Source organism: Molothrus aeneus, chromosome 4 (genome assembly GCF_037042795.1).
Source record: "Molothrus aeneus isolate 106 chromosome 4, BPBGC_Maene_1.0, whole genome shotgun sequence".
Classification (NCBI taxonomy): domain Eukaryota; kingdom Metazoa; phylum Chordata; class Aves; order Passeriformes; family Icteridae; genus Molothrus; species Molothrus aeneus.
The window spans coordinates 22,016,713-22,038,157 of record NC_089649.1 but is presented as its reverse complement, the minus strand read 5'-3'; positions in this window follow the sequence as shown (position 1 = coordinate 22,038,157).

The following is a 21,445-nucleotide window of genomic DNA, read 5'->3' as shown; positions in this document are numbered from 1 at the left end:
GAAGGCATAAAACAGCTTTCATGTTCAGATGCTGATTTTTTTCAATATGCCATGACCATGGCATATTGAAAAAAATCAGCATCTGAACATGAACCAGTATTCTCTAGCTGGGCATACATGTTAACAATAGATTATAGATGAATACCAAACATGGTTTAACAATTTTACCTCATGGTAAAATCTCCCCTTTTTTGCCATTAATGAACTGTATCATGCACACGCATCATCATCAGGATTATTTAGACAAAATTCTCAAAGTTATGTCCACATCATGATTTGTTGTCAAGCCTGATTTCAATTGCATTCTCAATTCATTCCTCATTTTAAAAGAAAACAGAGCTTATTTTTTTTAACCATTCATCTTTCTAACTAGCTTGGATAAGAAAAAGTCTGTTAAAAAACACAAAGGCATGATATGTCTTGCATCATTTTGAACAATTAAATTACTGCTCATGGAAATCAACAAAGGGTTTCAGTGGCTTCTTCACACTGAATTGCATCATGACCACTCATCCCTTGATTTGCTGTCTTGCTGTTAGTTTTACAGCTGACTTCAGTGGATTCTCTCCTAGTAGCAAACCTCTCTGTCATTTACATCATGCCCTGCATTTCATGGAAAAACTGCACTGAAAAGAGATAGCAATTTTTACTTCATTCAAGTAAGAGAGCTAGGCAGATGGCTCATGGCAAAGACTGCTTATTTCAATGTTATATTATTGAGACATCTCCTAGATGTGTAGCCCAGTCTCAGGACCAAGAGTCAGTCCCTCCTCCCCAGCATGTTTTATAAAATACTTAGTGCAGGTGGAGTAACAACACTACAGTTCATGTTTCTTTTTATAATTAATTTCCAATCATTCATATCCTTCTAGCTGAAAGTTAATTACATGCTCAAGTCACTTACTCTGAGATTAAATGGTACCAATTCCTTGCATGCTTAGAATAAGTTAGTTAGCACACTCTCAGCTTTCATTTTAAAAACATGGATGCTGCTGTTTGCCTCAGGAAAGACACATTAATGGAGACTTTCAATATCTTCTCAGGATGCACATTGCTATTTAAGTTCAGATGTTACCTTATTCTAAAGGGCTCTGTGGGTAGAAAAAGTAAGGATGCTGATAACTGCCAGAAAGATTAAAAAAACTCCATGAGAGAAATAAGACCTGGTAGTGCAAGTATAGGATGAGAAGTGGTTTGACTGAAGGGATGCAATGAAAAATCACTATTTGTCTTACAAAGTACATTTTCTTAATCTACAAGCTAAAACCAAACAAAACAACAAACCTTTTTCTTCCAACAGCCTGCTTTACAAATCACACCTGAAGCCATGCTGCATGCTTCTGGCTCACATTTGAAAGCAATTAACACTTCTGTTGACAATCAACAAACCAGAGTAAAATCCAGCTCATTTTCTCACAACGCTATAGAGATGATAAAAGTAAAAAGTCATCACCCTTTATTTTCACACTATGGAAAGCAGAAGTATTTTGGAAGATGGATTTTGGATCTGTGAAGAAAGCTAACAGCATTTGTACAGAGTCATTTTCTGACCATATAAGCACTTCACAAACAAATCCCTTACTGCACACCATCCTAGCTGGACTTGTTGAAAACTGGGGAAGTGTCAGTATTTGAAATAGAATCCTTTTCCAGTCACATCAAACAGGTATGAGATTTCCTTCCCTCAAAATGTTGAAAAGGGCTGCAGAAAAACTCTCTGCCTTGTGAAAGATTCACAGCTGGTCTTGGTGGCTTCAGAAATGGAGTCAGCACCTGCCATTTAATGCCTGTGCTACTACAGGGAAGTAAGAAACATTTTTTTTTTCCTAACTGGTATAAAAGAAAGCCAAATCCTTATACCATATATGCAAGGATAACCCTTTCAAATTCATCCCATTATGCTCAGAAAACATGATGTAAAAGCTCCTCTCAAACCCATGGTGACCTTGTGCACAATGTGTGGGGGAGATAAGCAGTGTGAAGAAGGAATAGAGACCAACTTCAGCTGAAATTTCAGCTGGCCTCACTCTAACTGGCACTAGATAGCTGAAGGCCACAGATCTACTAAAGCAACCAGAACTACAACACAACACATGCATCAGACTTCTAAAACCTGCACTTTTCAGCACAAGGAGGGAGGAGTAATTCTAATTGAGAATCATCCCAAGTGAAGGACACAGCTTAGAATCTCACCTCGCACACTCACCTCTGCAGGCACCAGGACTCTGAGGCAGCTGAAAGGCTTCTTGATATGAGCTGCCCACCAAGTGCACCCACCACAGACTGCTCCCAGGACTGCTGGCCACGAGCAGGTGCCAGCAGAATTGGTTTCCTCTGAGCCCAGGCGACAGCGGCGCTCCAGGTGCAAGCTGGGGAACCCAGCTCTGGGACAGCCCAGAGCAGGTTCAGCGCGCTCGCCCCTGCTAAAGGCTCTCCCAGCACCAGGAGAAAGAGTATTTTAGCACACACAAAAAATTAATTAGCAAGAGAAAGGGTTACAAGCTCCATAATTCACGGGTCCCACATTAATGATTAGCTAAGTGAAGGAGCTGCCCAGTTGGTAATTTGATTCGTTGGAAAGGAAAAGGCACTCTACAGACCTTGAAAGGTTTTAGCAGAACTGTGTGTCCCAGGTCACCCTGCTTCCCCCTGCCTTCACCATCTCATTGTCAAGCTCAATTTGCCAGCATGGCCCTGACAATAAACACAAAGATACATTTCAAGGTTAGTAGGCAAGACTCTTAGTGGATGTCATTATGAGCCACTGTAGTGATGAAATGAAGGAGATGCAGTGTTGGAAAGGGTTGAGGTTTTTGTTTTGCTTTGCAAATAGCATAGTTTTATTCAATTATCACTCTTCATTTATTTTGCCTTCATTATTAATACTTCATATGTACCTATGCTGCTAAAAGTAAGGAGAAAAACATTCCTGGGAAGTTGAAGCATATTATTTATTTCTTGGAGGGAGAAATGAATGGTCTGCTAAACTCTCTAGATACTGATATCCAATTTTCCAAGTCAAAGCACTAGGACAATGAGCTTGTTAATTAAAAATCACACTTTATACTTATTCTTTCTGAGGTGGGATGAAATACAGTAAATAACTATGATTCACTGGCTTATTTCAATTTTTATAGAAACCATGGTCCCACTTCAGTGCCCTGGCACATAGTGCAAAGTTTAAGTAAAGGGTATTCTGACCTTAAGTGAGAGATTTCAAACATATAGTCTTTGGGCCAAATAACAATGTAAGCCACAAGGATAAAGAAAAATCAGAGTATCATGTTCTCTGCTGCAAGAAATGCATTCTTGAGTGCCAGTTTGACATAGGAACAACTGACTGAAGACTTTCAATTTGCTCTTTAGAACACAGTAGTTGCCTGGTCCTTCCTCTTCATGGCCACTCTATTTTGCATCCATGATAAAGTCTGCCTCTATTTTTCAATGTGAAAGACAACATCTTAACTAAAAAACACATTAAAAGCTCCATCTCTTTTCCCAAATCCTTCTTTCTGTATAGTCAAGGAGGTTCTGTGCATTTGTAACTCCTAAAGTATGAGAATGGTAATGTAGATCAGATTTTAAGATGTGTCTGGGACTACCAGTATTCAGTAGTCTTAACTACGAATCACAGAGAAGTGCTGGCAATGGCATTATCTCTTTTTTTCACACAAATATTAAAAAGTTCAAAAAAATAGAAGCAGCATCAGCACACACACAAAAAAGAATTTTTAAATGGCATGAAAACTTGAGTTTTCTTAGGCTCTAAGTATTCTCATATCATGTCAAAGACTAGGATAAACTTGAAAGGACTTTTCACACTGCAAATTCTGTTTCTAAACCAGTGTTAACGAGCAACCACACATAATTCTCTGCATTCTTGGTTTGCCTAAATGAGCTCCGGCTAAGCAGCTAAGTCTTGCTCAAATAAGAGTGGACTTCCTCTGTGCAGAGAAAAAGATAAAGGTCAGTGATCAAGGGAGTTAGTGCCCACAAATAGTGTGTTCTGTAAATGTACCTGATATTAAATGTGCACCTGCCTTCAGGCTAAGCAGTGTTCCCCTTGGATGTTAAATACTCTCATGGTACCAATACAGAATGTTGTCGATGTAACCACTTAAACCAAGTTCTTCTCAGTGACAGGTGAAATTCTAATACTAAGCAGCAGTTGGTAGTGATTTGCAAACACAAATCAAACTGAAAAATCCAATATTCATTACTCATCCAAGGAGTAAATTCCGATGCCAGCTCAGGTTCTAAAAGTTCACGGCAGTGTGCCAATAACATTGCTGTGTAGGGCACCTGCAGGCAGGGTTCAAATGTTCTGATTGGGAAGGTTTTTCTGGTCAGGAAAATAACATGGCTATTCATAAATTTAAAGGTGGTAAATAATAGAGAACAAAAAATCGCTTGTGTGAGACATGGGAGCCAAAGAGGAGCTCTCTTAGAGAGGGAAAAAGCACTGAATCCCAAAACATAAATTGTTTCCTTGGTTGCATAAGCATATTTTTGCTTTTCTTAATTTGCTCTTAAGTTTATTACAAAACATGAAAAGCTCCCAAAGTCATCATCAGCAAGCTATGGTAATGAAAAAATGGAAGGTGCCACTCTTCTGACACTGAAAATCATTGCAACTAAGGAACACTGGCATAAAAAGTAAATTTTTGCTGATTTTCCCATTTCTGCATGGGAACACAGATATTTAAAAAAGGACTAAACAGTGCAGAGGATATCAGCTTCAAGATGGAAACATATACTTCTATGTTTATTACTAGGAAAGACTTTGCTCCAGATGATGTCTAAATGGAAGGGAATATTAAAAAACAAACAAAAAACAAACAAACATCCCCTCCCCCAACCCCAAACATAGGTTTTATTCTTCAGTCTCTTGAAACCAAAATATTTCCAAAAGATTTCCTCAAAAATCATGGAGGGAAAAAAAATACCCAATACCCTGCTCTCAATTGTAGAATTTCCTCACGGAAATTAGTATTTCTTAAGACAGATAACAAATAACAGAATGAGCCTATAGCCCAGACATTAGAAGTGTCGCTTCCAATATGGGAGATGCAGCCCTGAATCCACAGTTCAATAAGCATCTCAGCATACATACAAAGAGACATAGGCACAGGTGGAGAGGCTTGAGGCGCTCAGGTACAGCATGGGAAATGAAGCCCCACATCCCTGACCTGAGTCAGACAAACTCATGAGCTTAGATCTGAACCCTTCACAACCCACATATGTGCTCAATAGAATGCAAGAGCAAAATAAATGGCAAGGCAGCACGGCATGAAAGCAAGCATCCTGCTTTATACCATCCCTGGAAATGCATTTCCTAAAGCTGAAATTGTACAATGACTTTCAAGATTCAGAAAGACTTAAAAAGAGGCAGGCTGGCTTTTGACATTCAAAAATCCAAAGATAAGCCACATCCAACCCCAAACACAACAAGGTTGCAAAGAAACACAGCCGTGGCCACAAATGTATTTTTATGTCTGTGTTCCTGCTCCAATTACTAATGGGGGAAAGGGGCATAATAAAAAGTGTTCACCCCACTGTCCTTTCCCACGAAGCCTTCCTAGCCATCTGCCTTTTAAAACCTCTGGAAGACAGCGCCACTGACCCTGGGAGTTCCTCCCATCCTAGCAGGTAAGCACTGACAGCCCTCCCAGGCATGTCCCCGACAGTCAAAAAGGCCCAGCATTACCCCTGCAACACCCAATGCTGTTCCAACTCCTGCAGACACAATGCTAAAGAGGCAGCGTGTGACTTTTCTCACCCCATCCCCAGCAGGTAATTGGACTTTCCATGGATAATCCCAGCAATCAGAGAGAAAATCTCTGCCTCCAGCGTGACCCATTAGCACAGAGTTCACTGATCAGTAGGTTAACATGCCATTAAAGCATCTCTCTGTGGGGCTTAGGAAGGGTCAAGAAAACTCCATCACAAAGAACAAAAAATACCTACAGAGCTCACACATGATTATATCAAGATCCTCATGAAAAGGTCAAATTCAGCTCAGAGGCTATTCCCTTCCCTGGAGCAGCAATATCTATAGTCCTGACACTTTCTCCACATCTTTCCTTGAACGTCCCTTGGATTTGCAAAATACAAAGTATTTTACTAAATGATGTACTATTATTATTTTATTTACTAATTGTACTGCTCACACTTGCAGTTTGTGGTCCCTGGTTTTAAATGAGATACCTTCTTTTACCTGTTGCCAACAGGTAAGACAAATTTACCCAGGTTAATGATGTGCACACAGAGTACCTCAGCTACTGGAGGGCAGATTATGCTCTGTAAGGACCATGCAGATTCAGCAATGGGGCATCAATTCTATGCCTATAGTAGCAAAAGTAGCAGTAGTAGTAAAATACAATAATAGCAAAACCTGTCCAGGCTGTGGTCATCTAGGGATGTACAGTCACAATACTGAAACTCTGAGGATGGGGACTGATGCCTTATAAAATCTGCTCTGTCCAAATACACTATGCTAAGTCACTTTTCAATAACTTGCTCTTATTCCTTATTAGTTGCATTTTGGCCAAGGTACTAGACAAAGAACATCCATACAACCTTCAAACAGAAGCACAGATAAATTTAGGTAAGGAAGAGGAAAAAAATAGGAGGTTTCATCTTGCATTTATCAGTTATATATAAACCTGGAAGAGAGGTGACAGTGCTCTATGAAATTCATAGTCCTCTATGAAATTCACTAGTTATAAAGGAGTTGATTCTTTATCTTTTTATATTTTTTTCAATGTCCATGTACTGGAATAGCTCTGTAATGATAGGATTTCCCAGCAGATTAGTTTTATTAGTGTCAATTGTCCATTTAATGTACATTGCTGTCTCCCCTGTTGCATTTCCCAGTGCATTTTTTTCAATGTTTCTAGTGTCTACCCAAAATGTGAACTAAGGGATACACATAGGAAATAATCATCATCATGACCTTTAAATACAGACATGGTTTTCTACAGATTCTTGTATAGACTGCACTGGAAAACACCATTGTTCTTGTCATTTACTTGCTAAATCTTAAATGAGTAGATAGGTGCTTATGTTGTGCATCCCATGCGTGCAAAACATTGGTGTTAACAAGTGCAGCTAAGGATCTAACGTGAGCTCTGTCTTGCATTTCCTTTTATTTGTTAGTCTGAGCCTCAAGCTTAAAGTTATTTCAACTGACTTTTGTTTTCAACACGTATTCACTACATGTCTAACACCCTCTGAAGTTGCAAGCCACCCTCCCACTCACCCCCAAAAATCTTCAACCAGTGCCAAAGTCTATATTTTCTTAACTTAAAGAAGTAATTCCAGGGCTGTCAACTGATAAATTTCATTCAGGGAAACGCTGTGTTCTTTAAGCAACACATTAATCTTCTCTGAACTAACCATAGTAAACATCAATGTTGAACTGTACAGATTTCACATGTTGCTGCCAGGAGAGAGTTTTAGAAGAATTATCCCCTTTTTAGGTAACCTGGCTTTTAAAATTACACCCTAGAATATGCAAACAAAGAAGACTAATGAACTCAGCAGCCTGTATGTTTTGAGGCTGTATGTTGAAAAAGATACTGTGAGTAATGGAAAAAGGTTCATTTTTCAAAAGCCTGTGTGAAGGTAGAAGGAGAGGAAGAATCTCTCTTTCACTTTGGTTATAACAGTTTGCTGTAAACAATCTTTTCCCCTCTGTTATCAGGGAATATCCTGCAGGGGTGCATGTTCTATGTCACCTTGACCAATTCACAAAGGAAGGGGAATTTTTCTCTCCTAATAACCCACTCAACTCCCCACTTTTAAAAAATTATTCATTTTTTAAACTGAAGTATGTAAGAACATCCATTAACTACTGTCCTGCTCCTCAGAGAAAGACTGACTATTGACTGATTGCTAATACAACAAAAGACACAAGATTGAGTCAAAATTTTTTTCTTGTTTTGTGCTGCTAAAAGCAGTGCACACAGGGCAGCAGTCTTGCCATGCAAGTACAACCAGCTATCCACCAGGAAACAGATGCTTTAAGCCACAACCTAGACATACTATGAGACAGTATTTTAAATGACCCATGCTATCCTCACTAGTGGGAGTGAGTGTATTCCTTTTCTGATGCTGACTGACCTTTCCAAGCATGTTGCTAAATGAAGAAACTGCACAACACTCCTCTGTAACCGTATACAAACTCCCCACATGCAGAACATCCTTACATAAAGGCAGCACCACGCTGCAGTCACACTTCAGTCCCAACACCAAGCTCTTGATGCAGGGCAGTGAGCTGGCTGGGATGCTGGAGGTAAAAGTGACACTTAAATCAATTACTTACCCTCAAATGTCCTGTTTCAAATCTCCAGCTTCCACCTGGTCATAATGTGAAGCAGGACTGCTAGGATTCAGAGAGGAGACGGAGGCACGGGGGTTTTATCTAATGTTGCTTCAATAACAGAAACCCGACATAAAATTGCCTTCATTTCAGCCAAGATTTTTCTCACACTGCCTCTCTGTCCCTCTCCAGGACTGCTACAGAGCTGTCTATAAATACTGGCCCCAACACTTGTTCAGTGCTCTCCTTGCCCATGGCACAGGTTGGTGTCAATGGCTCAGATGAAGTTCTCAGCTGCTCAGACAAAGCCATGGATGGGCTCCCCACCTCTCCTGCCTGGAAATACCATCCTGCTGCCAGCCTTTCCTGCAGGCCCTGATCAGACACAGAAGGGTAATTATGAGGCTCATATAGAAAAAAAAAAAGAAAAAAAAAAGAAAAAAAAAAGAAAAAAAAAAGAAAAAAAAAAAAAGAAAAAAAAAAGAAAAAAAAAAGAAAAAAAAAAGAAAAAAAAAAGAAAAAAGAAAAAGAAAAGACAGCTTTTTACAAACAGGTGGAAAAATGGGGGAGGAAAGAAGAAGGAAGAAGCATTTTTGTTTCACCTCCCTTTACAGTGCACATCCAGCTGTGATTATAGAATTTCTTTCCCAGGAAATGTGGATGTCAAAAAATTCTGCAAAAATGTTTTGTATAAAACGAGTTCTTCCAACTGAATAAAGTGTGAGTCTGTCACAGAACTCACACAAGAGCATTAAGATTGTAGAGGTACTCACAGAGGGATGAAGAATAAATATTAATGCCATTTCTCAAGATTTTTGTCAGTGGTCAGATATTAGTTATCCCAATTAATATTTAATAATTATGCACAGTATGACAGTAAGCATGAAACATCACTGGTGACAGGAACCCACAATCCTGCCCTGCAATAAATAAAAGTTTCAAAGTTTAAAAATCACAGAAGCATAAAACAGAATTATATCTCTGTAAACCCACTGAGAAACTGGGCTGTTAAGAGATGGTCACCCTGAAACAGAAAACTGAGTGCAATGGAAACAAAGATGGCAAGATCAGCACAAATAACTACATGTTTGCTGCATGCCCTCAGTGTACACTGTGGGCAGGCACCACAAATGCAGATCAATGCCCTGCCTTTCATCAATACATTGGATGGCAGAGCTGGGAGGTTTGCCCAAGTTAAATGTAAACCACAGCATAACTGCACTAAGAGCTACAGGGGTTTATCTTAAAATCAGTGTCTTTTTAAGGCAGTTTATGACCATGAAATTCTCCTTGTCAGGACAATATCTATACATAAATCCCAGTCTGTTCCAAGGCTTACAGGACCATCAAGCTTGTGTGATTAGACAATGCACAGCCTGGCATAATCCCATGGCCAGCATCCCTGCACACCTTGGAGGTTAACACTGAGATTCTGGCCAGTGCTTATTCACCCTTTTGCAGCTCTGCCAAGTTGAACAAGTCTTAATAGTAACCTTGGAACAAAACAGACATTTCATCTCCTGCATGTATCTTGAAAGATATGCTGTCTTACTGCTGCTTTACTTCCACTACTTTCATCAACAACAGCTCTTGGAAGTGCTTTTAGTACCTTGTGCACATCATTAAGGCTCTCCTTTCATCCGATTTATTTATCTTTGCTGCGCAGCTTGAAAAACGAAGATGATCTTTATTAACACTGAAACACAGTAACACTACTGAAGCTGACTTTGTTTAAATGGACACTGTTTATAAAACCATGGTTTAGAAGCCTGTCACTGATGTCACAGAAAGCTTTTGTATTTAAATGAAAATACATTTGGATGACATGGGTAATTGCTAAGCCTTGGTGAAGTGCCAGATGCAAAGTGTAACTAATTTGCTCATTACGAGTTTCTCAGTCATAGAGCTCCTACACATAGCTCTCATCCTCAATCATGTACATGACAGTTTCATAATATCATTCCATCAAACCTATAAGCTGCCACAAATAAATCCCTGCAAAAAACAGAAACCAGAGTGGTTTCATAAAACTGAGCAAGAAATTGAAGTATTTATCATAGCTTTATGTGTAGTATAATGTCAAAAACTTATTCTTGGACATCTCCATTTTTAAAAGGGGGAATTAACTTAGATTTTTAAAATTTTTCAGGAGAAGCCCATAATTTTAATCAAACATTCACATTCCTGTACTTCTGTAAATAAATATACAGCATCACTTTACCATACCCCATTACTAACATGCCACACAAAAAGAAGCAAAAGAAGACATGTAAACAAGAATGAGAGGAGGATACCATAACTAAGGCTGTTAGTGAAGGCTGGGTTTTAAAATCATGTGTTTATTTGGCATTGCACATGCAGAGGGGTTACTGCACAGGTGACAGCACAGAAGACCAGCATCATGACATTAAATTATAAAAAGAATAGTGTGTTTACAAAAAACATGAACTTAGTGTCCTGGGAAAGTCTGACAGCACTCAGATGATAACCTCTGGAGGAGGGAAAAGGAGGAAAAGCAGTGCTAGCCAGAAATTCGAGAAAGAGAGCCTAGTTTTTTAACAAAATGTCTACAGGACCTGTTAAAATTCACAGGCAGCATCCCAGTGTTAGCAACAGTAACTTACATTAAAATCTCACAGCTGAAGTGTGCATAATATAGAAGGATTAGACACTAATTTAGGTCACCCTAATGTTTTCTAAGTTTCTGAAATCCTCCAGCAAAATTTTCAGGAACAGGAGAGCTTTGGAGTAAATGCCAACTGTGCATTTTTAGGTCCTTTCGTACTCGGAAACTAGAAGGGCCTTTCCTACTTTGATCACTGAAGTCAATGGCACGAACCATGACATCCAAAATTAAACATGTGCAAGGTTTAGCTCAGTCACAGTACCCATTTTATAAAAGAATAACTCAAGAAAGATGTGAATTTATTACTGCTGCTTTTTTGCCTAGGCAGCAACTGCAATTTGGTAATGAGACAGTTGTTACTGCTTCACTTAAGGTCAAACTCTTACAATGCAGTCTGGCTAGCCCTAAATCTACAACTAACACTAATATTAATCAGAAGTAACAGTATTACTTGAAATATGCCAACATTATCATAAATTCTACAACGCTGTTGTAGTTATAAAAGATAACCCCCATGGGACACAGAATGGTTATTGAACATTATGGACCAATACAGTTCTAAAATGACCTCCTAGCAAGATGAATAATAGCAAAGTTTCATAATCACCTAGTGTGACTTAGAGAAAGTAAAAACCTGCTGAATGAGTAACTTCAAAAAAGAAAAGTGGTAGTGTGAAGATTCAAGTTATTTGGAAAGAAAGAAAGGAATGCATCCAGCAGTAAGGAAAAATTATTTCCAGTAATGCCATACAACTGAAAGATTGTAGCAGACACTAAAATCCAAATTGTGCCCAGAAGCCTGGATTTCTGCAACTATAAACCAGTTTAAATACTGAAAAATATTCCAAATATTCTGTGTATTTTTAAAAGCATCTTATTCTGTTTTCTTTCATTACATCAGTTATGATACAGTGAATCAAGCCAAAAGTTCTAAAACCACAAAATAGCTTTAAAGGTCTGCAAGATTATTTTTAAATCTTGTGAAAACTACCTTAACATATTGTGCCTTAACAAACACTCAAACACCTTATATAAAATTACATTACTTTATGAAAATCTCCATCTGAGTCTTCATGCACACTGTGGTTTTATTCCATATAATGAATAAGTGAATTTTATCCTCGATTAAATGAAGACTTCTCTCCTGGCTTTGCCTGCCAAGTAGTGAAAAAAGTCGATGCTAAAAGCCAAAAGCAGTTTATAAGTTCATCTCACAGGTTCAAGAAACCGGTGGAGCTTGCAGACACTAAAGCTGTCCAAAGTTCTACTAACAGTAGAATTTTCTACCTCTCTCCTGACCATTTTCACATAGGACACCTCCAGTATTAGTCACAAGGAGCTTAAATCATTTGACTTCAATGTTGTTTCAGAAAGATTTGTTTCAGAATTTAGTGTCTCTGGCAAGGAATGTAAAGTACAAGACTAATTGGTACACCATGACCATATTTTTCTTCCAAATTTTCAGTGGTCAATACCCATCTGAAGGCTCCTATTGCATCACAGAAACATACTGCCACCATCCAACATCCCAGTATTGTATGTAAATTAATCATTAGAAGATAGATAATCTGAATTATTTTGAGTCTATTTCTACTTCCTGACTCTGAATTGTTTTTTCTCCTAACCTTTTAAGTTCACCCAAAATTAGAAGTTTAAGGCATCCTATAAAAATATCACAGAAGTAAGTTTTACCTATATAGGCAGTAATTACATTTCCTAGTTTAAAGAAGGAAGTTAACTGAAGATGTATATATTGGAATCAACTATTGTGTCACACCCTATAAAAGATGGCTTATACTCCCCTTTAAGGCGAGACAGAAATCCTTCAGAAATTTTTCTTGTCTTCTTAATAAATGAAACTTTGAGTGAACTGAGCAGATCACTGAAGCTGTAAGACCAAATTCTATAACATTCTGTAGTGTTACCTTTCCTCCAGCCAAGAAAAATAAGAAAATAAGTGCCTCTGAGGGTTTTCATAATGTAGCTAAAGCTTAGACAAACCTGTATTAACCACACAAGAACAGCAACATCTGTCATCTAGGCCAGCACATTTTCAAATGCAATATATGTGAAATTGTGGTCATTCTGAGCTTGAGTCCTCAGTCTTCATCACAGCCTGCTCTGCACAGCAGGAAAGTCTGTCAGTTGTGCAGACACTGATGAAGCGGGCTTCAGTGTCCTTTTAGAAAATCCAAAGAATTTAAAGAGACTGAATTATTCTTACAATTGAAAGATACTGAATTATTCTTACAGGCATGCAAGTGCTGTGATGGATTGGATGCTTGTCTTCACTAATGAATAAGGAAAGCAGGGTTAAGACAACACTTGGGTCACTAATAATAACTTGCAAAATCTTGGAAGGCTGAAGTCGAAGGAGGATTCTCAGTAAAGGAGATAGGATGTCTGTAGGTCATCAAAAACCTTTTTAGTCAACTGTGAGAAAAGATGTCAGTGCATACCTGACCTTTTATGGCCTGAGGTCAAGCATAAGGAACAGTTTATAGGACACTTTACAGCATGATAACTCTTTACACTTAACAAAAATTCCTTCCTCATCTCTGAAAAATGATCAACTGCAGGCCAATGCCCTAGTGGTTGTTTAGTATAATAATGTTTCTCATTTCCTCACTCAGCTGACACTCATTTGAGACACCAATCTTTGAAAACAAAGTTAGTCAAAATATGCAGTAATCATTTTTAAAACTTAAAAGTAATTTAGTTGTTTAATCAGAGAGTGAATCAAGAGCAATCTTTCAGCTATATTACTGTGCTTCCCTATTCAGAAATGCCATAAGCAACAGAAGGCACAGCTATAGCACAAGGCAGCTAACACAAAGGAGACACACCTATAAATGACTTGTTCAGAGTGCCTTCTTGTTGAATTATTTCATATAAAAGGTCAGTAAACAACTTGAACCACATAGTCTAAGCATCAGTGTGACATTTATTGTAAAGTCAAAAAAACTGTTACTAGTACCTTGCCCCATTGATACTTCTCTGCATCACATCATCTTTGACTGGCTGGTAAAACAGGACATCTGTTATCACAAAGGGCTAGTTTCTCAATAATGCAGAGGATGGTGAGTTCTTACACTGAAAATAGATCAAGTGGCATTTCTTTTTCACTGAGTTAATCTAGTCCATAATGCCAGTATTTATAGGATTAAATGACTGAGCAGTGAAGGCAAACTGCTCCTGTTAATGATTTCACTTTCATTTTTCATAGATGTCATTGTTTCCTAATGTTTCATGCAGGCTTAAAAGCTGTCCACATGAACAAACATCTGGAAAAATGCTGAAAGTGGGAGAGAAAAGGCAGAAGGGCAGAATGAGTTGTTGCAGACTTTCAGTGGGAGAGCAAATGTGCGAAGTCATTAATTAGCAGAGATAATTTTCAACATTCTAAATTTAGATGACACATTCCTCCATGTATTCCTCTAGGAATACATGTATTCCTTTGTATGTATTCCTGTAGAATGTATGCTAACAGAAGAAAAGGAGTTGCTGCTATGGAAGACAGTTGCAGCATGGAAGTTGCTTCCTCTGAAGCAGGTCCTTTGTTTTTTTGCACATCTTCCTCTAAACCAGCAAAAGAAAGCAGACAATTGCCCTTGTAAGTGTTTAGATACACACATACATGTGTGGAATTATGTAACAAATTTGGTTAGAATACAGATAGAAGTCTATAAAGGTGAACTTCTTTATAGAAATTCGGTGCAGCATGTGTTCAAAAGTTTTAATTCCACCTGTATTATAAGCTGTAATGAAGGTGTGATCTTCCTTAAAAAAATGTTTCCTTAAATTTTCCTTCCAGGCTCAAAAATATGAATTTAGTCGTAACTAAAATATGACCAGCTACTTTCAAAGTTTAAAGCATCCTCAACAAGCACCTCAGATACTGATTAAACACAGAATGAACAGAATTACTGTCACTGAAGAAAACAGGCTTGCAAAAGTAAAGAGGAAATACTAAAACCACAAAGGGTCACTTCATTTATAAAGACCACAGAATTCTCCACAGTCCTTCAAGTAATAAATTTTTATGATAATTAAAATTATTATTATAATAATAGCAAAATATTTTGGGGACTGCAATATAGACTGCAGACAGTAAATCGCACGCAGCTGCACCCATTGTTCTGTTTCTGGAAAATGAAAACCTAAGTTAAGTTTTGTGAAATCTGAACTTCAGATGTGGTTCTGGGTTTTTAGTTTCTTCTCCCCCATAAGCTAAGTGATTAGACTGTCCTTGATTATACATTCTGATCTCTTTAGCTAACATGACATCTCCTTCTTGTTAGGTTTGACAAGCACATTTTCAACAGCAGCACTAATTTCACTTTTAGTTAGGTGTGCAAGGCAGATAATCTCACAGTGTTGTCAGTGGTGACTGTAAAATTGTTTTAATCAAACATACCTGAAAGAAATTAGTATTTCAAATACGAGAAGGAATACATTATAAAAAACCACAAAACACCCAATTTTCTTTCTCCTCCTTCACAATGCCTATTTGAAACTCTGCACAAGTGCCAAAAATCACAATGAAACTCTATCAAATTTCATTCATCCTTGCATTATGAGCCATTCTAATACTCTTCACTCATCAAGGTGAATTCTTTTTAGCTTTAAAGAATTTATCTGTAGGCAACTCAAAGTAAAACAAAATTTGGATTTTTCGAGTTGGCTGCAGTTTCACTGCACTGTAACAATTGCTAGCTCTTGCTCTGTCCTAGTTTTGGCCAGGACAGGGTTAATTTTTGCAGTGGCCAGGAGGGAAGCATGGCTAAGGCTGGGATGTTATTTGATAACACCTCACAGTCATGGTCAGGGGCAGGAGTAAGGGACTCTCACTCCCAGGGAGAAGGGTGTTCCCTCCATGAGGAAAAAGTGTGATGGGGAAAATAGTCTATTTTTGTTTTATTTTATGTGTAAATCATTTCCTTGTATCATACCTTTGTTATTAATATTGTTGCCAATAATGTTTGTTTTCACATCTCATTGCTGTTTCCAGTAAATTGTTCTTACCTCAACCCATGATCTTTACCTTTTGTGCTTTCAGTGGGAGGAGGAGGCTCAGGGAGCAACAGCACTGTTTCAGCAGGCCTACTAAATTGGAGAACACTACTCCTAAACCATGACATGCTCATGAAGTTGATGGAAAACAGACCAATTTAATTTTTAATTTCTGTTATTTTCTTAGATACTCCCATCCACGATGGCTCTCACACCTGAAGAATTACAACATGAAAGAGGCCACTCTCTCAATGACCACTGCTCTACTACATGGATGGGCTATGCTGGCATAAGGGCTTTATGTGTTTAAGAACAGTTTTCACTCAAGCACCATTTAAGGGTCCAACCTCACAGAATGCTGAATCTACCCACAGTAATTAACAATACACTTGAACTATACAACCAAATGCTATTTATTTGGGGAAAACAAATATGTAAGAGTATTGCGCTCCTTGTGCATTAATGAATGCGTGTAAAATATTTGATTATGCATGAACTCACTGCTTATGAACGTGGCCAGAGGGAACTGCCTTCTAGCTTAGAAGAAGGGATGGGGTGGGAAAAGAAGACTGAATGCACAGTGGGCCCTTCTGGAGGTGCATTATTAACTCTCCACCATATTCCTGTTTACAGGCATGCTCTTGCTCTTTCAGCATGCCATTGCTTACCTTTGACTCTAAGGGTCTTTGTTTCCAAGCAATAAATATTTTGGACTCCAGGGAGCAGACAGGAAGATCATACATGACTCCAAAAAATCCTTTACTGTTGATAGATTATTGTAAGCACTTATTCATTATTAGCTGAAATGCTGCTGACTGCACACTTAATAAATAGTCTATTTGTTCCTTCCAACTGAAGCAATACTGTAAGAGGACTTTTGAAGAGAAGACCATTAAGAACATAAAGACATCACACAGCAGGTAATTTGCAGAACATGGTTTCAGTTTTCTATTCATTGCAACACAATCAACAAATGCTGCATCAAAATTTCTGCTGCTTCCATAAAATTTTTGTGTAGAGCCAGGTACGCATACCCCTTAAAATGAAGTTTTCAAGAAACAAGGCATTGAGGTGAACTATAACTACAGTTGTGTAGCTTTATAACAACAGAGCCTAAAAAAATTTCTGTCTTCTTTGGGCAAAAACAGCAGCCTTGGCTCTCCCTAGCCAATAATAATAAATGTTGCCCTGAAGCTCAAGACAACAAACAAGGTGAAGACTCCACTTTGCTGCAAAGCTCCAGCAAGTTGTCAGCACAAAAAGCATACAACTGAGCATTTCCCCTTCTCCCCTTTTTGTTCTTATAACGGGCCTAATCTCATTTAGAACAGGAAAATATTCACACTGAAAGTTCTTTTGTCTTAAGTCAGTCTGTATAAATATTTCCAGCTACGCTCTCAATAGTTGTTAATTAATCACTGCTTTTAAGACCACACTTAATAAACTATGTGCAAGTTAACTGTCTCTTAATGGCTACAAGAAGGAAAACAATCACAATTTAAATTGCTTAAAAGGATTCTACACAATTAAGAAGTGGATTAGAAACATATTGTACAGGAGGAAGAGATTAACTGGGAAGGAAGAGACAGAAATATTCAAAACATATGACTGAAGAGTTAAATTTAAAAAAGCACCAACTATACTCAGTAGTTATAGTTAATTTGCAAGCCTGACATATATAAGAGCTAATACTTAAGTGATCCATACCTATCCATAATAAAAGCAACTATATCACAAATATGTAATCTTCTATTTCAGTATTAAAAAGTCCTGAAACAATAGGATATCCAAATGTTTCCAAAACACTTCTGAAAAAATCATGTGCAGAGCTTGTACTCAAGCACAGTAAAACAATACCTATAGGAATAACAAAGGGAAAACATCTCTAATAGTGCCTGTTTCTTTATGGCATTGTGTGGCAGTGTCACTGGAGCACAAGTGAGCACAAATGAACTGAACATTAACAACAGTGAGTTTACTTAGGCTCCGCAGTCCATCATGACTTCACTTTATCACTTTGGCTAAAAAAACAAAAAACTACAACAAAAAGCAAACAAGCCATATCCATTTCAACCTGCGTTACTTAATGCGTGCAGCTATTTTTGAACTTCACCATTGGGCAGCTCACTGACTCAAAGGTGCTGATGGTTTGTTTTCATCAACTCTGAGAGTAAATTATGCCTCTTATCTAGAAATGCATCTCTCATAGGTGCCTCATTTTATTTCTGATGTTGGACTTCGCTGAACAGCTGCATGCCTGCCCTCACAGCTGGATGCAAGCTGCTGGACAGCTACACTACTCATAGCAGAAAACAGAGGTAATGATATGCAGTGAATTTGGCTTGTTTGAATCAGACTAAATATTTGGATTAGAGTCCAATTTCTTATAATATATATTGCAGGCATATGTGTGACAGGAAGAGAAATATAACATAAAAGAATAAGAATTACTCCAAATGCATGAGAAAGGCAAACTAACTACCTAAGTGTTTCTCAGACAAATGCAATTGATTCCTTTCTTGCAGTCCTAATAGAATTAATTTTCTAGTAGAGCTGGTAACTGCAGTCTGGCATGCCTCAAGTACTGTGGAAGCTTTGATTTGATCACTGTGACTTATGTCCTCATTTCCCCAGCTACACTTAGTTCATGCACCTTCCTTCTCTTCACACAATGAATGTAGTAATGTAAACATCATTGCAATATATTCTAATGTGTCAGAGTCCCCTGATTTAAGATTTAGTAATACTGTGACAGATGTTATCCTTGGTTATGTTATTCAGAAAAAAAAAATCCCACACTGACTCTGCTGCTGATGACAGCAATAGAATCACACAGAGTTTACACTAATCTAACAGCAACTTTTCTATAACCTTGTCATAAATCATGTCAACAGCACCAAGACTTCATGGCAAGTTTTGATCATTCTATGCTGTGAAGCTTCCTTCTTCTGAAGAGCCAAGATTCCAAATGCAGGAGGAACATGGAGCACATTGGGATCATCCTTGACGGGAAATCTGAATGAGCTCCGAGATGTGCAGTCTTACCTGAGACTGATCTGTTCTACAGTTAGTTATTGATGCAATAACTAACAGTTAAATACAGCTAAGAGACATCACATGGAAATTGGAGTTAATTACAGTTAATACAGTTAGTTAAAGAGATCACATGGAAATTGTAGATTGAGTACCACCACCATTTTGAAATAGGTTTCAAATCAGCTTTATATTGCACTACTGCCCTTTGTTTTACATTCTCAGACCCTCCCATGAGAAAAATGACTTCTAACGAAAAGATGACTGTCATTTATATGAACACAAAGTAATTCAAAGTGCTACACAACATGAGAAAGCAACTGATGAAACATTCCAAAAGCTACACTGGCAACAACAAAAACAATTTTAGTGCTATCTCAATTACTCTTTAGTATTCACATTATCTAGGAATGCACAGTGTGTTAATTAATGAAAGGCTGCTCTTACTTTTTTTAAACTAAGTTTCCATGCTGTCATCATTGTGGTTCAAGTCTGAAAACAGTAATACATTTCTTTATCATGGAAAAGGATAATTACTTATAGTATTTTCAGATCAGCCCAATAAATTGTTTGGTCACTTCTGATAAGAAATAAGATAGCAATCTTTAAGACAAAACTCCAAATTGTATTTATTATTTCAAATAACCACACAACAGTTGAGATTTTAAGGCACCTTGGAAAAAAATTAATGAAGCCATCCTGCAGGGCCACCTGGAACAGGTTTCTGAGGGCTTGGGTTGGATATTGAGCATTTAGAGGGATGGAGACTCCACACCCCCTTCTAGGCAACTTTTGCCAGAGTTCAAGTACCCTCACAGTAAAAAGTTCCCCTTCTCCCTTACGTTTAAACAGAATTTCCTGTATTTCAGCTTGAGCCCATTGTCTCTCCTCCATCACTGCACACCACTGAAAAGAGCCTGACTACATCCTGCTGGCACCCTCCTTTAAGATATTCTACACACCAGTGAGGTCCTCCTGAGCCTTCTCTTCGCCAAGCTGAACAGTCCCAGTTTTCAATCCTTCCCAGAGGACAGATGCTCTGGTCCTCTAAACATCTTCATGGTGCCTTCCCTGGACTGGTTCCACTATGGCCATATGTTTCATGTGTGAGAGAACCCAGCACTGGCCCAAGAGCTCCAGATGTGGCTTGGCTCAGCAGTCTTGAGCCAAAGTACAGAATCCTCTCCTGAACCTGCTGGCAGCAGAGTGCCCAGTGCAGCCCAGGAAGCTCTTGGCTCTCCGGGCCACCAGGGCTCATTGATGGCTCACGTTTATGTTGCTGCCTCAACCTTTTCTATGCTCTGAGTTACTGTTCTGTCAATGTTTCTTATTCTTCAGTGGTGACTATATGAGTTTTACTGGTTTGTGAGTTACCTCATACCAGTGAAAATTCTTCTCATTAGTCAAACAGAATCATTTAGTTATTATTTCATATAATTACACAACAGTTGAGGTTTTAAGGCACCTTGGAGAAAATTTAATGCAGCCATCCTGCAGGGCTGGAATCTTTTAATCTTAAGCTTGGTGGGTTTTTTTCTAAAAAAAGCAAAAAGCTAGGGAAAAGAGCAGGTGGACTGACAACAAAATAATCATCCAAAATATGCTACATAGAGACATTGAAAATGCATCTGATCTAAATGATGGATTTGAAAAACAGGCAGAAAGAAGAAACATCTTAGGAAATAAATGGAAACATTTTCACTGTGTAGCACAATTTTTTGGTTGACCACAAATCATAATTTATTCAGTCAGGTATGGATATTTCCAGAATTGTTCACAGTCTTGGCTCATTCTCCATCATTCTTCCCAACATGTTTTTTGCTAAGGGATAAAATGTAATCAAGACAAATCCATGTGTTCTGGTTAATTATTAAAACTGAGACTTCAAAGTTTGAGAAGTCATTGCCTATTTCCTTTAAAATACAAATTTTTGTTTACAATTTCCCTGCATTATACCTATATCACTCCCAAACCTTTACTGGCTGGTTGCTAACTGAAAACAACGCCAAAAAAAGAGGAAAAGCTATTCTGAGTCCCATTTCACATAGCTGCAAACTGATTTTATGGCAAGGGTGAACATGTGGCAAGAAAGCCAGTCATGGCCCATGGGGTTAAGAAATGAAGCCATCACACATCTCCCTCTCCCTGTAGTTATGTAACTGATTAAAAGCTGATTAACACAAGCAAGCAAATTTTGTCCAGCTATCTGGCAAGCCAGCAGCATAGGAAAGTATGCTTGTGCAGTTTTCCTGCAGCTTAAAAAGCCACAACTAGTAAATGTAAAGAGAATTCAGTATTTTGACCCTCTGTATATTTTTCAGACAATTTCTAGCTGTATTGCACAAACATAGTGTCTTTGTGCTTCCAAGCAGCACAGGAGTTAGGCTGGAACTGGTCAATAGCAATTGAACATTACTAATGGATGGACTTTCAGATGTTCATAGTGGTCA